This window comes from Styela clava, chromosome 10 (assembly GCF_964204865.1).
Source record: "Styela clava chromosome 10, kaStyClav1.hap1.2, whole genome shotgun sequence".
NCBI classification, from domain to species: Eukaryota; Metazoa; Chordata; class Ascidiacea; order Stolidobranchia; family Styelidae; genus Styela; species Styela clava.
In genome coordinates, this window is record NC_135259.1 from 18,628,482 (window position 1) to 18,647,370 (window position 18,889).

The window sequence follows — 18,889 nt, forward strand, 5'->3', positions numbered from 1 at the left end:
TTAATTTGTTTTTATAAAAGATTCGAAATGTCCAATATTTTTTGGTAATCTGCATTAAATTACATTGGTTTTAAATGATTTTCTCAACACAACAAAACACATAATTTATAAATTTAAGAAAGAATTACATGAAGTATTTAAAATACTGACCTCGAAGACAGCATGGATATTAGTTCAGTGGAGAGAGTAGGTCATTTCTGCCGATATCCCAGATGAACTAGGCGTTAGGATTTCAGGCTCTCACCCATGCGGCCCGGGTTCTATTCCCGGTCTGGGAAACTCTTTATACCAAATATTTTAAATTTTTGATTTCTTTCAGAAGGATCATTAGTGAGGTTTTATATGTCAAATCATTGATTGTTACAGTTGTAAAAGCGACAGTGACTGGGTAGGTTGTTCGTGAAGAACCATGTGGCCATTACAGTGTCAGCCTAATAATAAATTAATTTTGGATAGGAATAGTTTTTCAGTGATATTTCCAACATAAAACAAAGATATCAGCTGTATACAGAAGACAGAAGTACATGAAGTATTTCAAATAATGACGAAGAAAACTACGCGGATATTACTTCAGTAGCGCTACATTGAGGTAACACCAATTTATTAGATAATACTTCTGCCAAAGCAATCGTATTCCCAGATGGTCTAGGGGTTAGGATTCCTGGCTTTCACCCAGGCGGCCCGGGTTCGATTCCCGGTCTGGGAAACTTTTCTTCAAACAAAGATCAGGTAGGTCAGTTTTAGTTTTGAAACGTCAGAAAGATAATGGTGAAGCTTTACTCTTTAGGCTGTATTTCTCGAGTGACTAAAGAATATATTACCTTAACAAAAACTTTCCAGAATGTGATTAGTGGGGTTTAACCTGATAATTTATCGATGTAACTGTTGTAGTTGTTAAGGAGGATGATCGTAAAGATGCATGCAAATATGGGAATGTCACGAGTACAATAATATAACAGCACAACACTTTCACCTAACTTCAAGTCACGTGTCATTCTTTGAGATTAACAGTTAAAAAGACACTGGCCAGTACGGGGATCGAACCCGCGACATTCGCGTTATTAGCACGACGCTCTAACCAACTGAGCTTACCGGCCATATGTCCTATTGAATATACTCAGCTAATTTCATTGAGACATTTAATTTTATATTTTAGTCACCATCTATTAATTGTGTGAAGAAACAGTAGAGGAACGAGATAGCATCTTTCAGTTACGAAGTACTAAATTCTGTCAGCGACATTTGTTTTTGTAGTATCTGTTTGACTCTAGGAAACAGAAATTAAAGATAGACTTGCTATTCCTTAATATTAAATGGACTTCATCCGAGGGAACACACAGATAGAAAGGATTCAATTTTTAAATAATAGACAGCGTCCCTGGGTGGGCTTGAAACACCAACCTTTCGGTACCCATCAGTATAAGAGGTAACAGCCGAACGCGCTGACCGATTGCGCCACAGAGACCGATACGGACTATGGTTTGTTAATTTGTTTTTATAAAAGATTCGAAATGTCCAATATTTTTTGGTAATCTGCATTAAATTACATTGGTTTTAAATGATTTTCACAACACAACAAAACACATAATTTATAAATTTAAGAAAGAATTACATGAAGTATTTAAAATACTGACCTCGAAGACAGCATGGATATTAGTTCAGTGGAGAGAGTAGGTCATTTCTGCCGATATCCCAGATGAAATAGGCGTTAGGATTTCAGGCTCTCACCCATGCGGCCCGGGTTCTATTCCCGGTCTGGGAAACTCTTTATACCAAATATTTTAAATTTTTGATTTCTTTCAGAAGGATCATTAGTGAGGTTTTATATGTCAAATCATTGATTGTTACAGTTGTAAAAGCGACAGTGACTGGGTAGGTTGTTCGTGAAGAACCATGTGGCCATTACAGTGTCAGCCTAATAATAAATTAATTTTGGATAGGAATAGTTTTTCAGTGATATTTCCAACATAAAACAAAGATATCAGCTGTATACAGAAGACAGAAGTACATGAAGTATTTCAAATAATGACGAAGAAAACTACGCGGATATAACTTCAGTAGCGCTACATTGAGGTAACACCAATTTATTAGATAATACTTCTGCCAAAGCAATCGTATTCCCAGATGGTCTAGGGGTTAGGATTCCTGGCTTTCACCCAGGCGGCCCGGGTTCGATTCCCGGTCTGGGAAACTTTTCTTCAAACAAAGATCAGGTAGGTCAGTTTTAGTTTTGAAACGTCAGAAAGATAATGGTGAAGCTTTACTCTTTAGGCTGTATTTCTCGAGTGACTAAAGAATATATTACCTTAACAAAAACTTTCCAGAATGTGATTAGTGGGGTTTAACCTGATAATTTATCGATGTAACTGTTGTAGTTGTTAAGGAGGATGATCGTAAAGATGCATGCAAATATGGGAATGTCACGAGTACAATAATATAACAGCACAACACTTTCACCTAACTTCAAGCCCGTGTCATTCTTTGAGATTAACGGTTAATAAGACACTGGCCAGTACGGGGATCGAACCCGCGACATTCGCGTTATTAGCACGACGCTCTAACCAACTGAGCTAACCGGCCATATGTTCTATTGAATATACTCAGCCAATTTCATTAAGACTCTTACAGTAATTGTCTTCAAAAAGGAAGTTGTGAAATGTTATTTTTTTAACTAAGAAAGTACTTTTCTCACACGAGTCAAAAGCGCTGATAGGAAAGTACTGAAATCGCCGTTGGGCTATTCCTTGTGGAAAAGTGGAATTCGTCTAAGCATATAGAGTGAGGGAGAAGTTTTTCATTTGATATTTTAGTCACCATGGATTAACTGTGTGAAGAAACAGTAGAGGAACGAGATAGCATCTTTCAGTTACGAAGTACTAAATTCTGTCAGCGACATTTGTTTTTGTAGTATCTGTTTGACTCTAGGAAACAGAAATTAAAGATGGACTTGCTATTCCTCAATATTAAATGGATTTCATCCGAGGGAACACACAGATAGAAAGGATTCATTTTTTAAATAATAGACAGCGTCCCTGGGTGGGCTTGAACCACCAACCTTTCGGTACCCATCAGTATAAGAGGTAACAGCCGAACGCGCTGACCGATTGCGCCACAGAGACCGATACGGACTATGGTTTGTTAATTTGTTTTTATAAAAGATTCGAAATGTCCAATATTTTTTGGTAATCTGCATTAAATTACATTGGTTTTAAATGATTTTCTCAACACAACAAAACACATAATTTATAAATTTAAGAAAGAATTACATGAAGTATTTAAAATACTGACCTCGAAGACAGCATGGATATTAGTTCAGTGGAGAGAGTAGGTCATTTCTGCCGATATCCCAGATGAACTAGGCGTTAGGATTTCAGGCTCTCACCCATGCGGCCCGGGTTCTATTCCCGGTCTGGGAAACTCTTTATACCAAATATTTTAAATTTTTGATTTCTTTCAGAAGGATCATTAGTGAGGTTTTATATGTCAAATCATTGATTGTTACAGTTGTAAAAGCGACAGTGACTGGGTAGGTTGTTCGTGAAGAACCATGTGGCCATTACAGTGTCAGCCTAATAATAAATTAATTTTGGATAGGAATAGTTTTTCAGTGATATTTCCAACATAAAACAAAGATATCAGCTGTATACAGAAGACAGAAGTACATGAAGTATTTCAAATAATGACGAAGAAAACTACGCGGATATTACTTCAGTAGCGCTACATTGAGGTAACACCAATTTATTAGATAATACTTCTGCCAAAGTAATCGTATTCCCAGATGGTCTAGGGGTTAGGATTCCTGGCTTTCACCCAGGCGGCCCGGGTTCGATTCCCGGTATGGGAAACTTTTCTTCAAACAAAGATCAGGTAGGTCAGTTTTAGTTTTGAAACGTCAGAAAGATAATGGTGAAGCTTTACTCTTTAGGCTGTATTTCTCGAGTGACTAAAGAATATATTACCTTAACAAAAACTTTCCAGAATGTGATTAGTGGGGTTTAACCTGATAATTTATCGATGTAACTGTTGTAGTTGTTAAGGAGGATGATCGTAAAGATGCATGCAAATATGGGAATGTCACGAGTACAATAATATAACAGCACAACACTTTCACCTAACTTCACGCCCGTGTCATTCTTTGAGATTAACGGTTAATAAGACACTGGCCAGTACGGGGATCGAACCCGCGACATTCGCGTTATTAGCACGACGCTCTAACCAACTGAGCTAACCGGCCATATGTTCTATTGAATATACTCAGCCAATTTCATTAAGACTCTTACAGTAATTGTCTTCAAAAAGGAAGTTGTGAAATGTTATTTTTTTAACTAAGAAAGTACTTTTCTCACACGAGTCAAAAGCGCTGATAGGAAAGTACTGAAATCGCCGTTGGGCTATTCCTTGTGGAAAAGTGGAATTCGTCTAAGCATATAGAGTGAGGTAGAAGTTTTTCATTTGATATTTTAGTCACCATGGATTAACTGTGTGAAGAAACAGTAGAGGAACGAGATAGCATCTTTCAGTTACGAAGTACTAAATTCTGTCAGCGACATTTGTTTTTGTAGTATCTGTTTGACTCTAGGAAACAGAAATTAAAGATAGACTTGCTATTCCTTAATATCAAATGGATTTCATCCGAGGGAACACACAGATAGAATGGATTCATTTTTTAAATAAGAGACAGCGTCCCTGAGTGGGCTTGAACCACCAACCTTTCGGTACCCATCAGTATAAGAGGTAACAGCCGAACGCGCTGACCGATTGCGCCACAGAGACCGACACGGACTATGGTTTGTTAATTTGTTTTTATAAAAGATTCGAAATGTCCAATATTTTTTGGTAATCTGCATTAAATTACATTGGTTTCAAATGATTTTCTCAACACAACAAAACACATAATTTATAAATTTAAAAAGAATTACATGAAGTATTTAAAATACTGACCTCGAAGACAGCATGGATATTAGTTCAGTGGAGAGAGTAGGTCATTTCTGCCGATATCCCAGATGAACTAGGCGTTAGGATTTCAGGCTCTCACCCATGCGGCCCGGGTTCTATTCTCGGTCTGGAAAACTCTTTATACCAAATCATTGATTGTTACAGTTGTAAAAGCGACAGTGACTGGGTAGGTTGTTCGTGAAGAACCATGTGGCCATTACAGTGTCAGCCTAATAATAAATTAATTTTTGATAGGAATAGTTTTTCAGTGATATTTCCAACATAAAACAAAGATATCAGCTGTATACAGAAGACAGAAGTACATGAAGTATTTCAAATAATGACGAAGAAAACTACGCGGATATTACTTCAGTAGCGCTACATTGAGGTAACACCAATTTATTAGATAATACTTCTGCCAAAGTAATCGTATTCCCAGATGGTCTAGGGGTTAGGATTCCTGGCTTTCACCCAGGCGGCCCGGGTTCGATTCCCGGTCTGGGAAACTTTTCTTCAAACAAAGATCAGGTAGGTCAGTTTTAGTTTTGAAACGTCAGAAAGATAATGGTGAAGCTTTACTCTTTAGGCTGTATTTCTCGAGTGACTAAAGAATATATTACCTTAACAAAAACTTTCCAGAATGTGATTAGTGGGGTTTAACCTGATAATTTATCGATTTAACTGTTGTAGTTGATAAGGAGGATGATCGTAAAGATGCATGCAAATATGGGAATGTCACGAGTACAATAATATAACAGCACAACACTTTCACCTATCTTCAAGTCCGTGTCATTCTTTGAGATTAACGGTTAATAAGACACTGGCCAGTACGGGGATCGAACCCGCGACATTCGCGTTATTAGCACGACGCTCTAACCAACTGAGCTAACCGGCCATATGTTCTATTGAATATACTCAGCCAATTTCATTAAGACTCTTACAGTAATTGTCTTCAAAAAGGAAGTTGTGAAATGTTATTTTTTTAACTAAGAAAGTACTTTTCTCACACGAGTCAAAAGCGCTGATAGGAAAGTACTGAAATCGCCGTTGGGCTATTCCTTGTGGAAAAGTGGAATTCGTCTAAGCATATAGAGTGAGGGAGAAGTTTTTCATATGATATTTTAGTCACCATGGATTAATTGTGTGAAGAAACAGTAGAGGAACGAGATAGCATCTTTCAGTTACGAAGTACTAAATTCTATCAGCGACATTTGTTTTTGTAGTATCTGTTTGACTCTAGGAAACATAAATTAAAGATAGACTTGCTATTCCTTAATATTAAATGGATTTCATCCGAGGGAACACACAGATAGAAAGGATTCATTTTTTAAATAATAGACAGCGTCCCTGGGTGGGCTTGAACCACCAACCTTTCGGTACCCATCAGTATAAGAGGTAACAGCCGAACGCGTTGACCGATTGCGCCACAGAGACCGACACGGACTATGGTTTGTTAATTTGTTTTTATAAAAGATTCGAAATGTCCAATATTTTTTGGTAATCTGCATTAAATTACATTGGTTTCAAATGATTTTCTCAACACAACAAAACACATAATTTATAAATTTAAGAAAAAGAATTACATGAAGTATTTAAAATACTGACCTCGAAGACAGCATGGATATTAGTTCAGTGGAGAGAGTAGGTCATTTCTGCCGATATCCCAGATGAACTAGGCGTTAGGATTTCAGGCTCTCACCCATGCGGCCCGGGTTCTATTCCCGGTCTGGGAAACTCTTTATACCAAATCATTGATTGTTACAGTTGTAAAAGCGACAGTGACTGGGTAGGTTGTTCGTGAAGAACCATGTGGCCATTACAGTGTCAGCCTTATAATAAATTAATTTTTGATAGGAATAGTTTTTCAGTGATATTTTCAACATAAAACAAAGATATCAGCTGTATACAGAAGACAGAAGTACATGAAGTATTTCAAATAATGACGAAGAAAACTACGCGGATATTACTTCAGTAGCGCTACTTTGAGGTAACACCAATTTATTAGATAATACTTCTGCCAAAGTAATCGTATTCCCCGATGGTCTAGGGGTTAGGATTCCTGGCTTTCACCCAGGCGGCCCGGGTTCGATTCCCGGTCTGGGAAACTTTTCTTCAAACAAAGATCAGGTAGGTCAGTTTTAGTTTTGAAACGTCAGAAAGATAATGGTGAAGCTTTACTCTTTAGGCTGTATTTCTCGAGTGACTAAAGAATATATTACCTTAACAAAAACTTTCCAGAATGTGATTAGTGGGGTTTAACCTGATAATTTATCGATTTAACTGTTGTAGTTGTTAAGGAGGATGATCGTAAAGATGCATGCAAATATGGGAATGTCACGAGTACAATAATATAACAGCACAACACTTTCACCTAACTTCAAGCCCGTGTCATTCTTTGAGATTAACGGTTAATAAGACACTGGCCAGTACGGGGATCGAACCCGCGACATTCGCGTTATTAGCACGACGCTCTAACCAACTGAGCTAACCGGCCATATGTTCTATTGAATATACTCAGCCAATTTCATTAAGACTCTTACAGTAATTGTCTTCAAAAAGGAAGTTGTGAAATGTTATTTTTTTAACTAAGAAAGTACTTTTCTCACACGAGTCAAAAGCGCTGATAGGAAAGTACTGAAATCGCCGTTGGGCTATTCCTTGTGGAAAAGTGGAATTCGTCTAAGCATATAGAGTGAGGGAGAAGTTTTTCATATGATATTTTAGTCACCATGGATTAATTGTGTGAAGAAACAGTAGAGGAACGAGATAGCATCTTTCAGTTACGAAGTACTAAATTCTATCAGCGACATTTGTTTTTGTAGTATCTGTTTGACTCTAGGAAACAGAAATTAAAGATAGACTTGCTATTCCTTAATATTAAATGGATTTCATCCGAGGGAACACACAGATAGAATGGATTCATTTTTTAAATAATAGACAGCGTCCCTGGGTGGGCTTGAACCACCAACCTTTCGGTACCCATCAGTATAAGAGGTAACAGCCGAACGCGCTGACCGATTGCGCCACAGAGACCGACACGGACTATGGTTTGTTAATTTGTTTTTATAAAAGATTCGAAAGGTCCAATATTTTTTGGGGTAATCTGCATTAAATTACATTGGTTTCAAATGATTTTCTCAACACAACAAAACACATAATTTATAAATTTAAAAAGAATTACATGAAGTATTTAAAATACTGACCTCGAAGACAGCATGGATATTTTTTCAGTGGAGAGAGTAGGTCATTTCTGCCGATATCCCAGATGAACTAGGCGTTAGGATTTCAGGCTCTCACCCATGCGGCCCGGGTTCTATTCCCGGTCTGGGAAACTCTTTATACCAAATCATTGATTGTTACAGTTGTAAAAGCGACAGTGACTGGGTAGGTTGTTCGTGAAGAACCATGTGGCCATTACAGTGTCAGCCTTATAATAAATTAATTTTTGATAGGAATAGTTTTTCAGTGATATTTCCAACATAAAACAAAGATATCAGCTGTATACAGAAGACAGAAGTACATGAAGTATTTCAAATAATGACGAAGAAAACTACGCGGATATTACTTCAGTAGCGCTACATTGAGGTAACACCAATTTATTAGATAATACTTCTGCCGAAGCAATCGTATTCCCAGATGGTCTAGGGGTTAGGATTCCTGGCTTTCACCCAGGCGGCCCGGGTTCGATTCCCGGTCTGGGAAACTTTTCTTCAAACAAAGATCAGGTAGGTCAGTTTTAGTTTTGAAACGTCAGAAAGATAATGGTGAAGCTTTACTCTTTAGGCTGTATTTCTCGAGTGACTAAAGAATAGTCGGTAGAGCGTTGCACTACGAGGTGGCCGAGTGGTTAAGGCGATGGACTGCTAATCCTAAACCTTACTATCTGTTAGTTGTGGTAGAGCGTTGGTTAAAGCGCCTGTCTGTCAAACAGTATGGATTACGCGAAAGCAGGCAGTGCAACAACAGGGAGAGAAGCAACAACCCGGGACTATTCTGCGGCTGTCGCATCGAACCCACCAGTAGAAACATCACCAGGAGAAGCAAGACCAAGAACGGTTTTCCTCAAAACGGACACGGAATTCACCTTCGCCTCAATAATGGAATTACTGAAAAACAATGAAAAAACTAAGGAATATACAAACGAAATTAAGGGGTTATATGAGACCCGCAAGGGCCAATGGATTTTAACGTTTGCACCTACGGACGGTCCAAATAACAGCTGCAGGGAAAGTTTCCTGGAAGCTACACAAGGACAAATTAAAACAGCAGAAGCACAAATCGCTGTACAAATGCCGAGCGATGCACCCGTAAGGATTTCAGTGAAGGATATACCTCACGAAATATCCTATGACAAAGCCGTTCATACGATCAACCAGCTGGGTTGTGGGACAGTAAAGAGTGCTATTAAGAATTGGCACAGAGGGACTGATGTATATAACGGCTACATAGCTTTCATAATAGAGGGTTTTAAAAAGGAACGATTACCAGACTATGTAGTGTTCAAAGGCCTCAAATGTAAAACATATCTTCCGAAAGAACTATACGTTCCAAAATGTGGAAGATGTCTACAATCTGGACACACATTCATAGACTGTAATAACGAGCCTGTCTGCAGATATTGTAGACAGGCTGGACATTTACAAAAGGACTGCCAAACAAAAGCTAGAGACTTTCCAGCCATAGGAAATTACACAAAAACCTGGACTTTTCCCAAACAAAGGAGGACGCAACCGATAATTCCTACAAATTCACCTAGCAAAACAAAACAAAACAATGGAAACACCAAGCAAAACCGACCGGTAATTACACCTAATCAGGTTAATTGCCAATCAACCGAAGAAATTACACCTACCAAGAACAAACAGGAAACAACGCAAGGTGGCAAGGATAAATCCATCTCCGAATTTTCTCCGTCGGCCTCTGAACTACGTGAAATAAGTGACTGGTCGGAATGTGAAGATGTCGGAAACACAACAAGTCCGAGTCAAACCCCCCAAAAAGACGCGCAACTTGGAGAATCGCCCAAAGACGCACAACCTGGAAATACCCATCAAACACCTAAACAACCGGAACCGAGCAGAAAACTGAAACAAACTTCGACCATCGGCAATACGCCTTTCCACCCTCCACCGAAAGGGAAGGCCTATGTTAAAGTCATGGTCCATAAATATGAAGCGCACGACACAACAACGTCTTTATTTAGCGACGTTCCGGATGAAATTCTCTCTGCCCCAGCAGTTCTAGGAAATAACGAACACATAGTAGATCTGACGGACGCAAACCTGGACAACTCCGACCTGAACAATAAAAGAAATAGAGAATCGTCATCGGAATCATCCTTTTCGGCTATAACAGAAACAAAATTGACTGGAAAAAATAAAAAAGGAAAGCGTAAGTGAATGAAACTTTTAAAATTTTCAGAAACTGCTTCTTATACGTCTACTGACGTACAAACTTATAAACTATAATTCGGGATATTATTTGCTTATACCATAAATAGTAGCATACACCTTTTTACTAGGTATATATGGCTAAGGTGAAGATTGTTTCCATGAACGTAAATGGTCTACAACACCATAGATATGAATTGGACAAATTTATAGAAACGGATAAGCCGAATGTCCTTTGTATACAAGAGGCCCATAAGGTCGACAAGGCCCTCATGACCCAGTGGGCGAATGATAAAAAATATAATATATATTATAATACTCTGGATAGGAATGAAGGTTTCCATACCTCTTACAGGCAAGGCACGTTGATAATGGTTAAAGTTTGTGATACCCTATTGCCACCAACTTACACCACACATATCACACATCGGTGCGATAGTATAGAAATAGAAATGGACAAGCGGATCATCAAGATATTCAATGTTTACGCCCCGGCGAAAAACGGCCCTCATAAAACGGAGTTCTACCAAAATCTCGCCAACATTCTAAGTAATTACTGCGAATCAAATTACTTAATAATAGTCGGAGATTTCAATGCCGTCCTGGACATTCGTGACGTCACAAATGCCAACAACTTCAAAATGCGACCCCCTGAGAAAATCTTCCGAAAATTCGTCCTACAGAACAATATATTCGATACCTACCGTGCAAAATATCCAAACAAACAAATCTATACCTTCCACTTCAAATCGCAAGGACGGAGAATAGACCGGATATATAACTCGGCCAATGTAAATAGCATCATTTCGGACATAACCCATATACCCAACACTGTTTCGGATCACATACTATGCCCACAAATTACACTAGAACAAACCAAAAAGGTTCGATGGGGCAAAGGAACGTGGCGCAATAACACCGCGCTATATAAGGACCCCACGTATATCACCATCATCCAAAATACATATAAAGACGCACTCACGGATATCGAAAACTTTGATTACTTGTCGGACTGGTGGGACTATGTGAAAAAGAGGGTTAAAAAACAAACCATTGCCTACTCGAAATTCCGGACACGTGACCACAATAATAGCTTAATGCAAATTCGAAAAAGATTTGATATACTAATCAATGAGGGGAAAGCGGAAAACATGATCGAAATCAAAAGGCTAAAATCGCAGATCGAGATAATTCAAGATGAACGAAACAAAAGGGACATACTAATGGCAAAAATGAAAAACCTTGAAGAAGGGGAAAGGCCCACCAAAACCTTTTATGAAAAAATCCGGCGCAGATCTAGGCAAACAACAATAGAAGAGCTGGTGACAAATGACCAAAATGTACAGACAAATCCCGGGGAGATCATATCAATAGTAGAAAGTTTCTATAAGAACCTATGGGGCAAAGAGAATATAACGCAAGAACAATACCAAAATCGTTATCTAAACTTAATGGGCTCTTCTAAAATTGCAGATGAGGATAATATTATACTAGAAAGCTATATCTCACAAGAAGAGGTATATAGGGCAATAAAATTTATGGGAAACGATAAATCCCCAGGATTTGATGGTCTATCCAAAGAATTCTACCTGACCTTCTGGAACTCTATTAAAAAGCAATTTACTCAACTTATGAATAACATATTATATTTCGGCCAAATACCAAAATCTGCTACCATAGCGAAAGTTAAATTAGTATACAAGAAGGGAGACAAAACAAATTTAAAAAATTGGAGGCCAATCACAACGCTCAATGCAGATTATAAAATCCTATCAAGAATCCTTGTTAAACGATTAGAACCAGTACTAAACAAAATCATAAGTCCATCCCAGAAATGCGCACTCAAGCAAAGATGTATGGAAGATGTTCATTATAATATAGACGCTATAATTAGACACTGCAAAATGAAAAATATCCCCGGATCACTAATAATAATAGACAATCTTAAAGCTTTTGATAGAGTGAATCATGACTTCTTATTTAAAATTTTACATCAAATTGGACTTGGAAATAGAATCTCAAAAGCAATTAAAAGCATGTATTACGGAATTAAAAGTCAGGTAGATGTAAACGGTAGACTCACGCAGGAAATCGATATAGGGCAAGGAATTAGGCAAGGATGCCCGTTAAGTATGCTTCTCTACGCCATCAATATAGAGCCCCTAGCAAGATCGGTACAATTAAATGCCAATATACATGGTATCCAACTGGGGAGATACGAGCATAAACTCGATCAGTTTGCTGATGATATCACGTTCGCAGTTAGAGATCAATTATCTATTACAGAAATCTTTCACGAGCTAGACAATTTCCATTTAGCAACAGGACAAAAAATAAATAAAGATAAGACCGAAATTCTCTGTATTACAAAAGAATCGCATAATTTAGTGAACAATTCGCCACATGGGAACTACATAAAACGAAACACCATAATACTTGGAATACAATTTGGAAATATGGACTTAAACAATATGTGGCAGGTAATCGAAAATAAGATGATACGAACACTAAATTACGTTAAGCTGCGAAACCTCACCTGGTATGGTAAACTGATATCAATCAACTCCATGATTATGTCTGTCATAATCTTCCATACGAGAGTAAAGAGAATCCCGAAAACGTATATAAAGAAAATCGAGAGTGCGCTGTTTAAGTTCCTCTGGCACCCGCAAAAGATAGAGGCCATTAGCAGAAAATCGCTACAAAGAATGTGGAACGATGGTGGGATCAATATGATTGATGTTGATGCAAAAATAAAGGCATGTGCAGTGGAAAAAATGAGATACATCGTGGGTAACGAACCCCTAACTCAATTTTGGCAAATAGAGGCATTATACTCTTTGGGATCCAGAGTCAAGCAAATCAACAAGGATAGATACACCAACTCAATGCCCCACAGCAATACTATTCCAGAGCAATGGGCATACATCCTCGACATCTATAAAGAATTGAATTTCTCGCAATCCACCTGGGAGGTTGCAAGACATAAAGACCTGTACATGAAATTGAAGAACAACAGAACAGCCAAAGAAAAACAACAGCTGCTGAATGTGAATTGGGAAGAAGCTCACCTATTTAACCATGATTATAAAAATAAGTTTACTAACGCGGAACGAATAATCTCGTATCGCATTATAAGAGAGGGGTACATATTCGGCGATCGCTTGAGGGGAATGTCCCTCAGGTATGATGCTCTCGGAAACTTAAAAATATTAGGCTGCAAATTTTGCAAAGGGCCTGTAGACAATACAGGACATATAATTATAAACTGTAAATCAACGAGGAAATATGCGGTAAAACTTTTAAAAATTCTTAACAGCGTACTAAGCAACTCCATCAAAATAACTCTAAAGGAAATATTCTACAATAGTTACAGGGGGCATAACCGAATAGTAGTCACCAAATGTTATGTAATATGGAAAAAGAACTTAATTGGCACCAAAATAAGACTGGATATCCAAAATAAATATTTGACCCCTATGGACGATGATATAATTTCAAAAACAATATCTCACTTTACGCAATTTTTAAACACAATGGAGAACACTTTTACTAACCTTAATTTTCTCGGAATAGTAAATAACTGGAAGGAGATCCTAAATGGATATTCAGCTACATAACGCAATCCACCATAAACAAAAGCATATCTGCCCAAGTGGACTCTGCAATTTTATCCATTTTTTATGTCGGAAATACCATCACATATTAAGCGGACGTGATGAATCGGAAGCTTCACGGTGGATGTCATGCTGTGTGCGTGTTAAGCGTCACGCAGTATGTACGGAAGCCGGGGGGCGGAAGTTGAGCTATGCTATGCATGGTGCAGACGGAAGCCCTGGGCGAAAGTTATGCTGTGACATACAGTGTATACCGAACCCCGGGGTGGAAGTTTGTGCTGTGCAATGGCGCGGCAGATACTGAAGCCTCCATAAGTTTATGACTGCTGCTTATGCAGTGGCATGCTTATGAAGCGTTATACCGATATGACACGGATATGACGTGGCATTAGACACTGATCTGTGCCTTGGAAAATTCTGATCCGCAAAAAAAAAAAAAAAAAAAAAAAAAAAATAAAGAATATATTACTTTAACAAAAACTTTCCAGAATGTGATTAGTGGGGTTTAACCTGATAATTTATCGATTTAACTGTTGTAGTTGTTAAGGAGGATGATCGTAAAGATGCATGCAAATATGGGAATGTCACGAGTACAATAATATAACAGCACAACACTTTCACCTAACTTCAAGTCCGTGTCATTCTTTGAGATTAACGGTTAATAAGACACTGGCCAGTACGGGGATCGAACCCGCGACATTCGCGTTATTAGCAAGACGCTCTAACCAACTGAGCTAACCGGCCATATGTTCTATTGAATATACTCAGCCAATTTCATTAAGACTCTTACAGTAATTGTCTTCAAAAAGGAAGTTGTGAAATGTTATTTTTTTAACTAAGAAAGTACTTTTCTCACACGAGTCAAAAGCGCTGATAGGAAAGTACTGAAATCGCCATTGGGCTATTCCTTGTGGAAAAGTGGAATTCGTCTAAGCATATAGAGTGAGGGAGAAGTTTTTCATTTGATATTTTAGTCACCATGGATTAATTGTGTGAAGAAACAGTAGAGGAACGAGATAGCATCTTTCAGTTACGAAGTACTAAATTCTGTCAGCGACATTTGTTTTTGTAGTATCTGTTTGACTCTAGGAAACAGAAATTAAAGATAGACTTGCTATTCCTTAATATTAAATGGATTTCATCCGAGGGAACACACAGATAGAAAGGATTCATTTTTTAAATAATAGACAGCGTTCCTGGGTGGACTTGAACCACCAACCTTTCGGTACCCATCAGTATAAAAGGTAACAGCCGAACGCGGTGACCGATTGCGCCACAGAGACCGACACGGACTATGGTTTGTTAATTTGTTTTTATAAAAGATCCGAAATGTCCACTATTTTTTGGTAATCTGCATTAAATTACATTGGTTTTAAATGATTTTCTCAACACAACAAAACACATAATTTATAAATTTAAGAAAGAATTACATGAAGTATTTAAAATACTGACCTCGAAGACAGCATGGATATTAGTTCAGTGGAGAGAGTAGGTCATTTCTGCCGATATCCCAGATGAACTAGGCGTTAGGATTTCAGGCTCTCACCCATGCGGCCCGGGTTCTATTCCCGGTCTGGGAAACTCTTTATACCAAATATTTTAAATTTTTGATTTCTTTCAGAAGGATCATTAGTGAGGTTTTATATGTCAAATCATTGATTGTTACAGTTGTAAAAGCGACAGTGACTGGGTAGGTTGTTCGTGAAGAACCATGTGGCCATTACAGTGTCAGCCTAATAATAAATTAATATTGGATAGGAATAGTTTTTCAGTGATATTTCCAACATAAAACAAAGATATCAGCTGTATACAGAAGACAGAAGTACATGAAGTATTTCAAATAATGACGAAGAAAACTACGCGGATATTACTTTAGTAGCGCTACATTGAGGTAACACCAATTTATTAGATAATACTTCTGCCAAAGTAATCGTATTCCCTGATAGGAAAGTACTGAAATCGCCATTGGGCTATTCCTTGTGGAAAAGTGGAATTCGTCTAAGCATATAGAGTGAGGGAGAAGTTTTTCATTTGATATTTTAGTCACCATGGATTAATTGTGTGAAGAAACAGTAGAGGAACGAGATAGCATCTTTCAGTTACGAAGTACTAAATTCTGTCAGCGACATTTGTTTTTGTAGTATCTGTTTGACTCTAGGAAACAGAAATTAAAGATAGACTTGCTATTCCTTAATATTAAATGGATTTCATCCGAGGGAACACACAGATAGAAAGGATTCATTTTTTAAATAATAGACAGCGTTCCTGGGTGGGCTTGAACCACCAACCTTTCGGTACCCATCAGTATAAAAGGTAACAGCCGAACGCGGTGACCGATTGCGCCACAGAGACCGACACGGACTATGGTTTGTTAATTTGTTTTTATAAAAGATCCGAAATGTCCACTATTTTTTGGTAATCTGCATTAAATTACATTGGTTTTAAATGATTTTCTCAACACAACAAAACACATAATTTATAAATTTAAGAAAGAATTACATGAAGTATTTAAAATACTGACCTCGAAGACAGCATGGATATTAGTTCAGTGGAGAGAGTAGGTCATTTCTGCCGATATCCCAGATGAACTAGGCGTTAATATTTCAGGCTCTCACCCATGCGGCCCGGGTTCTATTCCCGGTCTGGGAAACTCTTTATACCAAATATTTTAAATTTTTGATTTCTTTCAGAAGGATCATTAGTGAGGTTTTATATGTCAAATCATTGATTGTTACAGTTGTAAAAGCGACAGTGACTGGGTAGGTTGTTCGTGAAGAACCATGTGGCCATTACAGTGTCAGCCTAATAATAAATTAATATTGGATAGGAATAGTTTTTCAGTGATATTTCCATCATAAAACAAAGATATCAGCTGTATACAGAAGACAGAAGTACATGAAGTATTTCAAATAATGACGAAGAAAACTACGCGGATATTACTTTAGTAGCGCTACATTGAGGTAACACCAATTTATTAGATAATACTTCTGCCAAAGTAATCGTATTCCCAGATGGTCTAGGGGTTAGGATTCCTGGCTTTCACCCAGGCGGCCCGGGTTCGATTCCCGGTCTGGGAAACTTTTCTTCAAACAAAGATCAGGTAGGTCAGTTTTAGTTTTGAAACGTCAGAAAGATAATGGTGAAGCTTTACTCTTCAGGCTGTATTTCTCGAGTGACTAAAGAATATATTACCTTAACAAAAACTTTCCAGAATGTGATTAGTGGGGTTTAACCTGATAATTTATCGATTTAACTGTTGTAGTTGTTAAGGAGGATGATCGTAAAGATGCATGCAAATATGGGAATGTCACGAGTACAATAATATAACAGCACAACACTTTCACCTAACTTCAAGCCCGTGTCATTCTTTGAGATTAACGGTTAATAAGACACTGGCCAGTACGGGGATCGAACCCGCGACATTCGCGTTATTAGCACGACGCTCTAACCAACTGAGCTAACCGGCCATATGTTCTATTGAATATACTCAGCCAATTTCATTAAGACTCTTACAGTAATTGTCTTCAAAAAGGAAGTTGTGAAATGTTATTTTTTTAACTAAGAAAGTACTTTTCTCACACGAGTCAAAAGCGCTGATAGGAAAGTACTGAAATCGCCGTTGGGCTATTCCTTGTGGAAAAGTGGAATTCGTCTAAGCATATAGAGTGAGGGAGAAGTTTTTCATTTGATATTTTAGTCACCATGGATTAATTGTGTGAAGAAACAGTAGAGGAACGAGATAGCATCTTTCAGTTTTTGGTAATCTGCATTAAATTACATTGGTTTCAAATGATTTTCTCAACACAACAAAACACATAATTTATAAATTTAAGAAAGAATTACATGAAGTATTTAAAATACTGACCTCGAAGACAGCATGGATATTAGTTCAGTGGAGAGAGTAGGTCATTTCTGCCGATATCCCAGATGAACTAGGCGTTAGGATTTCAGGCTCTCACCCATGCGGCCCGGGTACTATTCCCGGTCTGGGAAACTCTTTATACCAAATCATTGATTGTTACAGTTGTAAAAGCGACAGTGACTGGGTAGGTTGTTCGTGAAGAACCATGTGGCCATTACAGTGTCAGCCTTATAATAAATTAATTTTTGATAGGAATAGTTTTTCAGTGATATTTCCAACATAAAACAAAGATATCAGCTGTATACAGAAGACAGAAGTACATGAAGTATTTCAAATAATGACGAAGAAAACTACGCGGATATTACTTCAGTAGCGCTACATTGAGGTAACACCAATTTATTAGATAATACTTCTGCCAAAGTAATCGTATTCCCCGATGGTCTAGGGGTTAGGATTCCTGGCTTTCACCCAGGCGGCCCGGGTTCGATTCCCGGTCTGGGAAACTTTTCTTCAAACAAAGATCAGGTAGGTCAGTTTTAGTTTTGAAACGTCAGAAAGATAATGGTGAAGCTTTACTCTTTAGGCTGTATTTCTCGAGTGACTAAAGAATATATTACCTTAACAAAAACTTTCCAGAATGTGATTAGTGGGGTTTAACCTGATAATTTATCGATTCAACTGTTGTGGTTGTTAAGGAGGATGATCGTAAAGATGCATGCAAATATGGGAATGTCACGAGTACAATAATATAACAGCACAACACTTTCACCTAACTTCAAGTCCGTGTCATTCTTTGAGATTAACGGTTAATAAGACACTGGCCAGTACGGGGATCGAACCCGCGACATTCGCGTTATTAGCAAGACGCTCTAACCAACTGAGCTAACCGGCCATATGTTCTATTGAATATACTCAGCCAATTTCATTAAGACTCTTACAGTAATTGTCTTCAAAAAGGAAGTTGTGAAATGTTATTTTTTTAACTAAGAAAGTACTTTTCTCACACGAGTCAAAAGCGCTGATAGGAAAGTACTGAAATCGCCGTTGGGCTATTCCTTGTGGAAAAGTGGAATTCGTCTAAGCAT

The 18,889-nt window shown here is 37.9% G+C and overlaps 20 non-coding genes across 20 annotated transcripts; 7 read left to right on the forward strand and 13 right to left on the reverse strand.

The window, feature by feature from the left end:
• The first annotated feature begins 634 nt into the window (after positions 1-634).
• Positions 635-706, forward strand: Trnae-uuc (transfer RNA glutamic acid (anticodon UUC)). Its single transcript has one exon. It is a non-coding gene; the product is annotated as a tRNA-Glu (tRNA).
• Positions 707-1,023: 317 nt separating this feature from the next.
• Trnai-aau (transfer RNA isoleucine (anticodon AAU)) lies at positions 1,024-1,097 on the reverse strand. The gene has a single exon. It is a non-coding gene; the product is annotated as a tRNA-Ile (tRNA).
• A 276-nt stretch (positions 1,098-1,373) lies between these two features.
• Positions 1,374-1,465, reverse strand: Trnan-guu (transfer RNA asparagine (anticodon GUU)). The gene is given in 2 exon segments: positions 1,374-1,409; positions 1,428-1,465. It is a non-coding gene; the product is annotated as a tRNA-Asn (tRNA).
• A 653-nt stretch (positions 1,466-2,118) lies between these two features.
• Trnae-uuc (transfer RNA glutamic acid (anticodon UUC)) lies at positions 2,119-2,190 on the forward strand. The gene has a single exon. It is a non-coding gene; the product is annotated as a tRNA-Glu (tRNA).
• A 316-nt stretch (positions 2,191-2,506) lies between these two features.
• Trnai-aau (transfer RNA isoleucine (anticodon AAU)) lies at positions 2,507-2,580 on the reverse strand. Its single transcript has one exon. It is a non-coding gene; the product is annotated as a tRNA-Ile (tRNA).
• A 447-nt stretch (positions 2,581-3,027) lies between these two features.
• On the reverse strand, positions 3,028-3,119 carry Trnan-guu (transfer RNA asparagine (anticodon GUU)). The gene is given in 2 exon segments: positions 3,028-3,063; positions 3,082-3,119. It is a non-coding gene; the product is annotated as a tRNA-Asn (tRNA).
• Positions 3,120-4,160: 1,041 nt separating this feature from the next.
• Trnai-aau (transfer RNA isoleucine (anticodon AAU)) lies at positions 4,161-4,234 on the reverse strand. Its single transcript has one exon. It is a non-coding gene; the product is annotated as a tRNA-Ile (tRNA).
• Positions 4,235-4,681: 447 nt separating this feature from the next.
• Trnan-guu (transfer RNA asparagine (anticodon GUU)) lies at positions 4,682-4,773 on the reverse strand. Its single transcript is given in 2 exon segments — positions 4,682-4,717; positions 4,736-4,773. It is a non-coding gene; the product is annotated as a tRNA-Asn (tRNA).
• A 595-nt stretch (positions 4,774-5,368) lies between these two features.
• On the forward strand, positions 5,369-5,440 carry Trnae-uuc (transfer RNA glutamic acid (anticodon UUC)). Its single transcript has one exon. It is a non-coding gene; the product is annotated as a tRNA-Glu (tRNA).
• A 316-nt stretch (positions 5,441-5,756) lies between these two features.
• Trnai-aau (transfer RNA isoleucine (anticodon AAU)) lies at positions 5,757-5,830 on the reverse strand. The gene has a single exon. It is a non-coding gene; the product is annotated as a tRNA-Ile (tRNA).
• A 447-nt stretch (positions 5,831-6,277) lies between these two features.
• Positions 6,278-6,369, reverse strand: Trnan-guu (transfer RNA asparagine (anticodon GUU)). Its single transcript is given in 2 exon segments — positions 6,278-6,313; positions 6,332-6,369. It is a non-coding gene; the product is annotated as a tRNA-Asn (tRNA).
• A 598-nt stretch (positions 6,370-6,967) lies between these two features.
• Positions 6,968-7,039, forward strand: Trnae-uuc (transfer RNA glutamic acid (anticodon UUC)). Its single transcript has one exon. It is a non-coding gene; the product is annotated as a tRNA-Glu (tRNA).
• A 316-nt stretch (positions 7,040-7,355) lies between these two features.
• On the reverse strand, positions 7,356-7,429 carry Trnai-aau (transfer RNA isoleucine (anticodon AAU)). The gene has a single exon. It is a non-coding gene; the product is annotated as a tRNA-Ile (tRNA).
• Positions 7,430-7,876: 447 nt separating this feature from the next.
• Trnan-guu (transfer RNA asparagine (anticodon GUU)) lies at positions 7,877-7,968 on the reverse strand. The gene is given in 2 exon segments: positions 7,877-7,912; positions 7,931-7,968. It is a non-coding gene; the product is annotated as a tRNA-Asn (tRNA).
• A 597-nt stretch (positions 7,969-8,565) lies between these two features.
• On the forward strand, positions 8,566-8,637 carry Trnae-uuc (transfer RNA glutamic acid (anticodon UUC)). Its single transcript has one exon. It is a non-coding gene; the product is annotated as a tRNA-Glu (tRNA).
• Positions 8,638-14,612: 5,975 nt separating this feature from the next.
• Positions 14,613-14,686, reverse strand: Trnai-aau (transfer RNA isoleucine (anticodon AAU)). The gene has a single exon. It is a non-coding gene; the product is annotated as a tRNA-Ile (tRNA).
• A 2,261-nt stretch (positions 14,687-16,947) lies between these two features.
• Trnae-uuc (transfer RNA glutamic acid (anticodon UUC)) lies at positions 16,948-17,019 on the forward strand. Its single transcript has one exon. It is a non-coding gene; the product is annotated as a tRNA-Glu (tRNA).
• Positions 17,020-17,335: 316 nt separating this feature from the next.
• On the reverse strand, positions 17,336-17,409 carry Trnai-aau (transfer RNA isoleucine (anticodon AAU)). Its single transcript has one exon. It is a non-coding gene; the product is annotated as a tRNA-Ile (tRNA).
• An 825-nt stretch (positions 17,410-18,234) lies between these two features.
• Positions 18,235-18,306, forward strand: Trnae-uuc (transfer RNA glutamic acid (anticodon UUC)). Its single transcript has one exon. It is a non-coding gene; the product is annotated as a tRNA-Glu (tRNA).
• A 316-nt stretch (positions 18,307-18,622) lies between these two features.
• Trnai-aau (transfer RNA isoleucine (anticodon AAU)) lies at positions 18,623-18,696 on the reverse strand. The gene has a single exon. It is a non-coding gene; the product is annotated as a tRNA-Ile (tRNA).
• Positions 18,697-18,889: the final 193 nt, after the last annotated feature.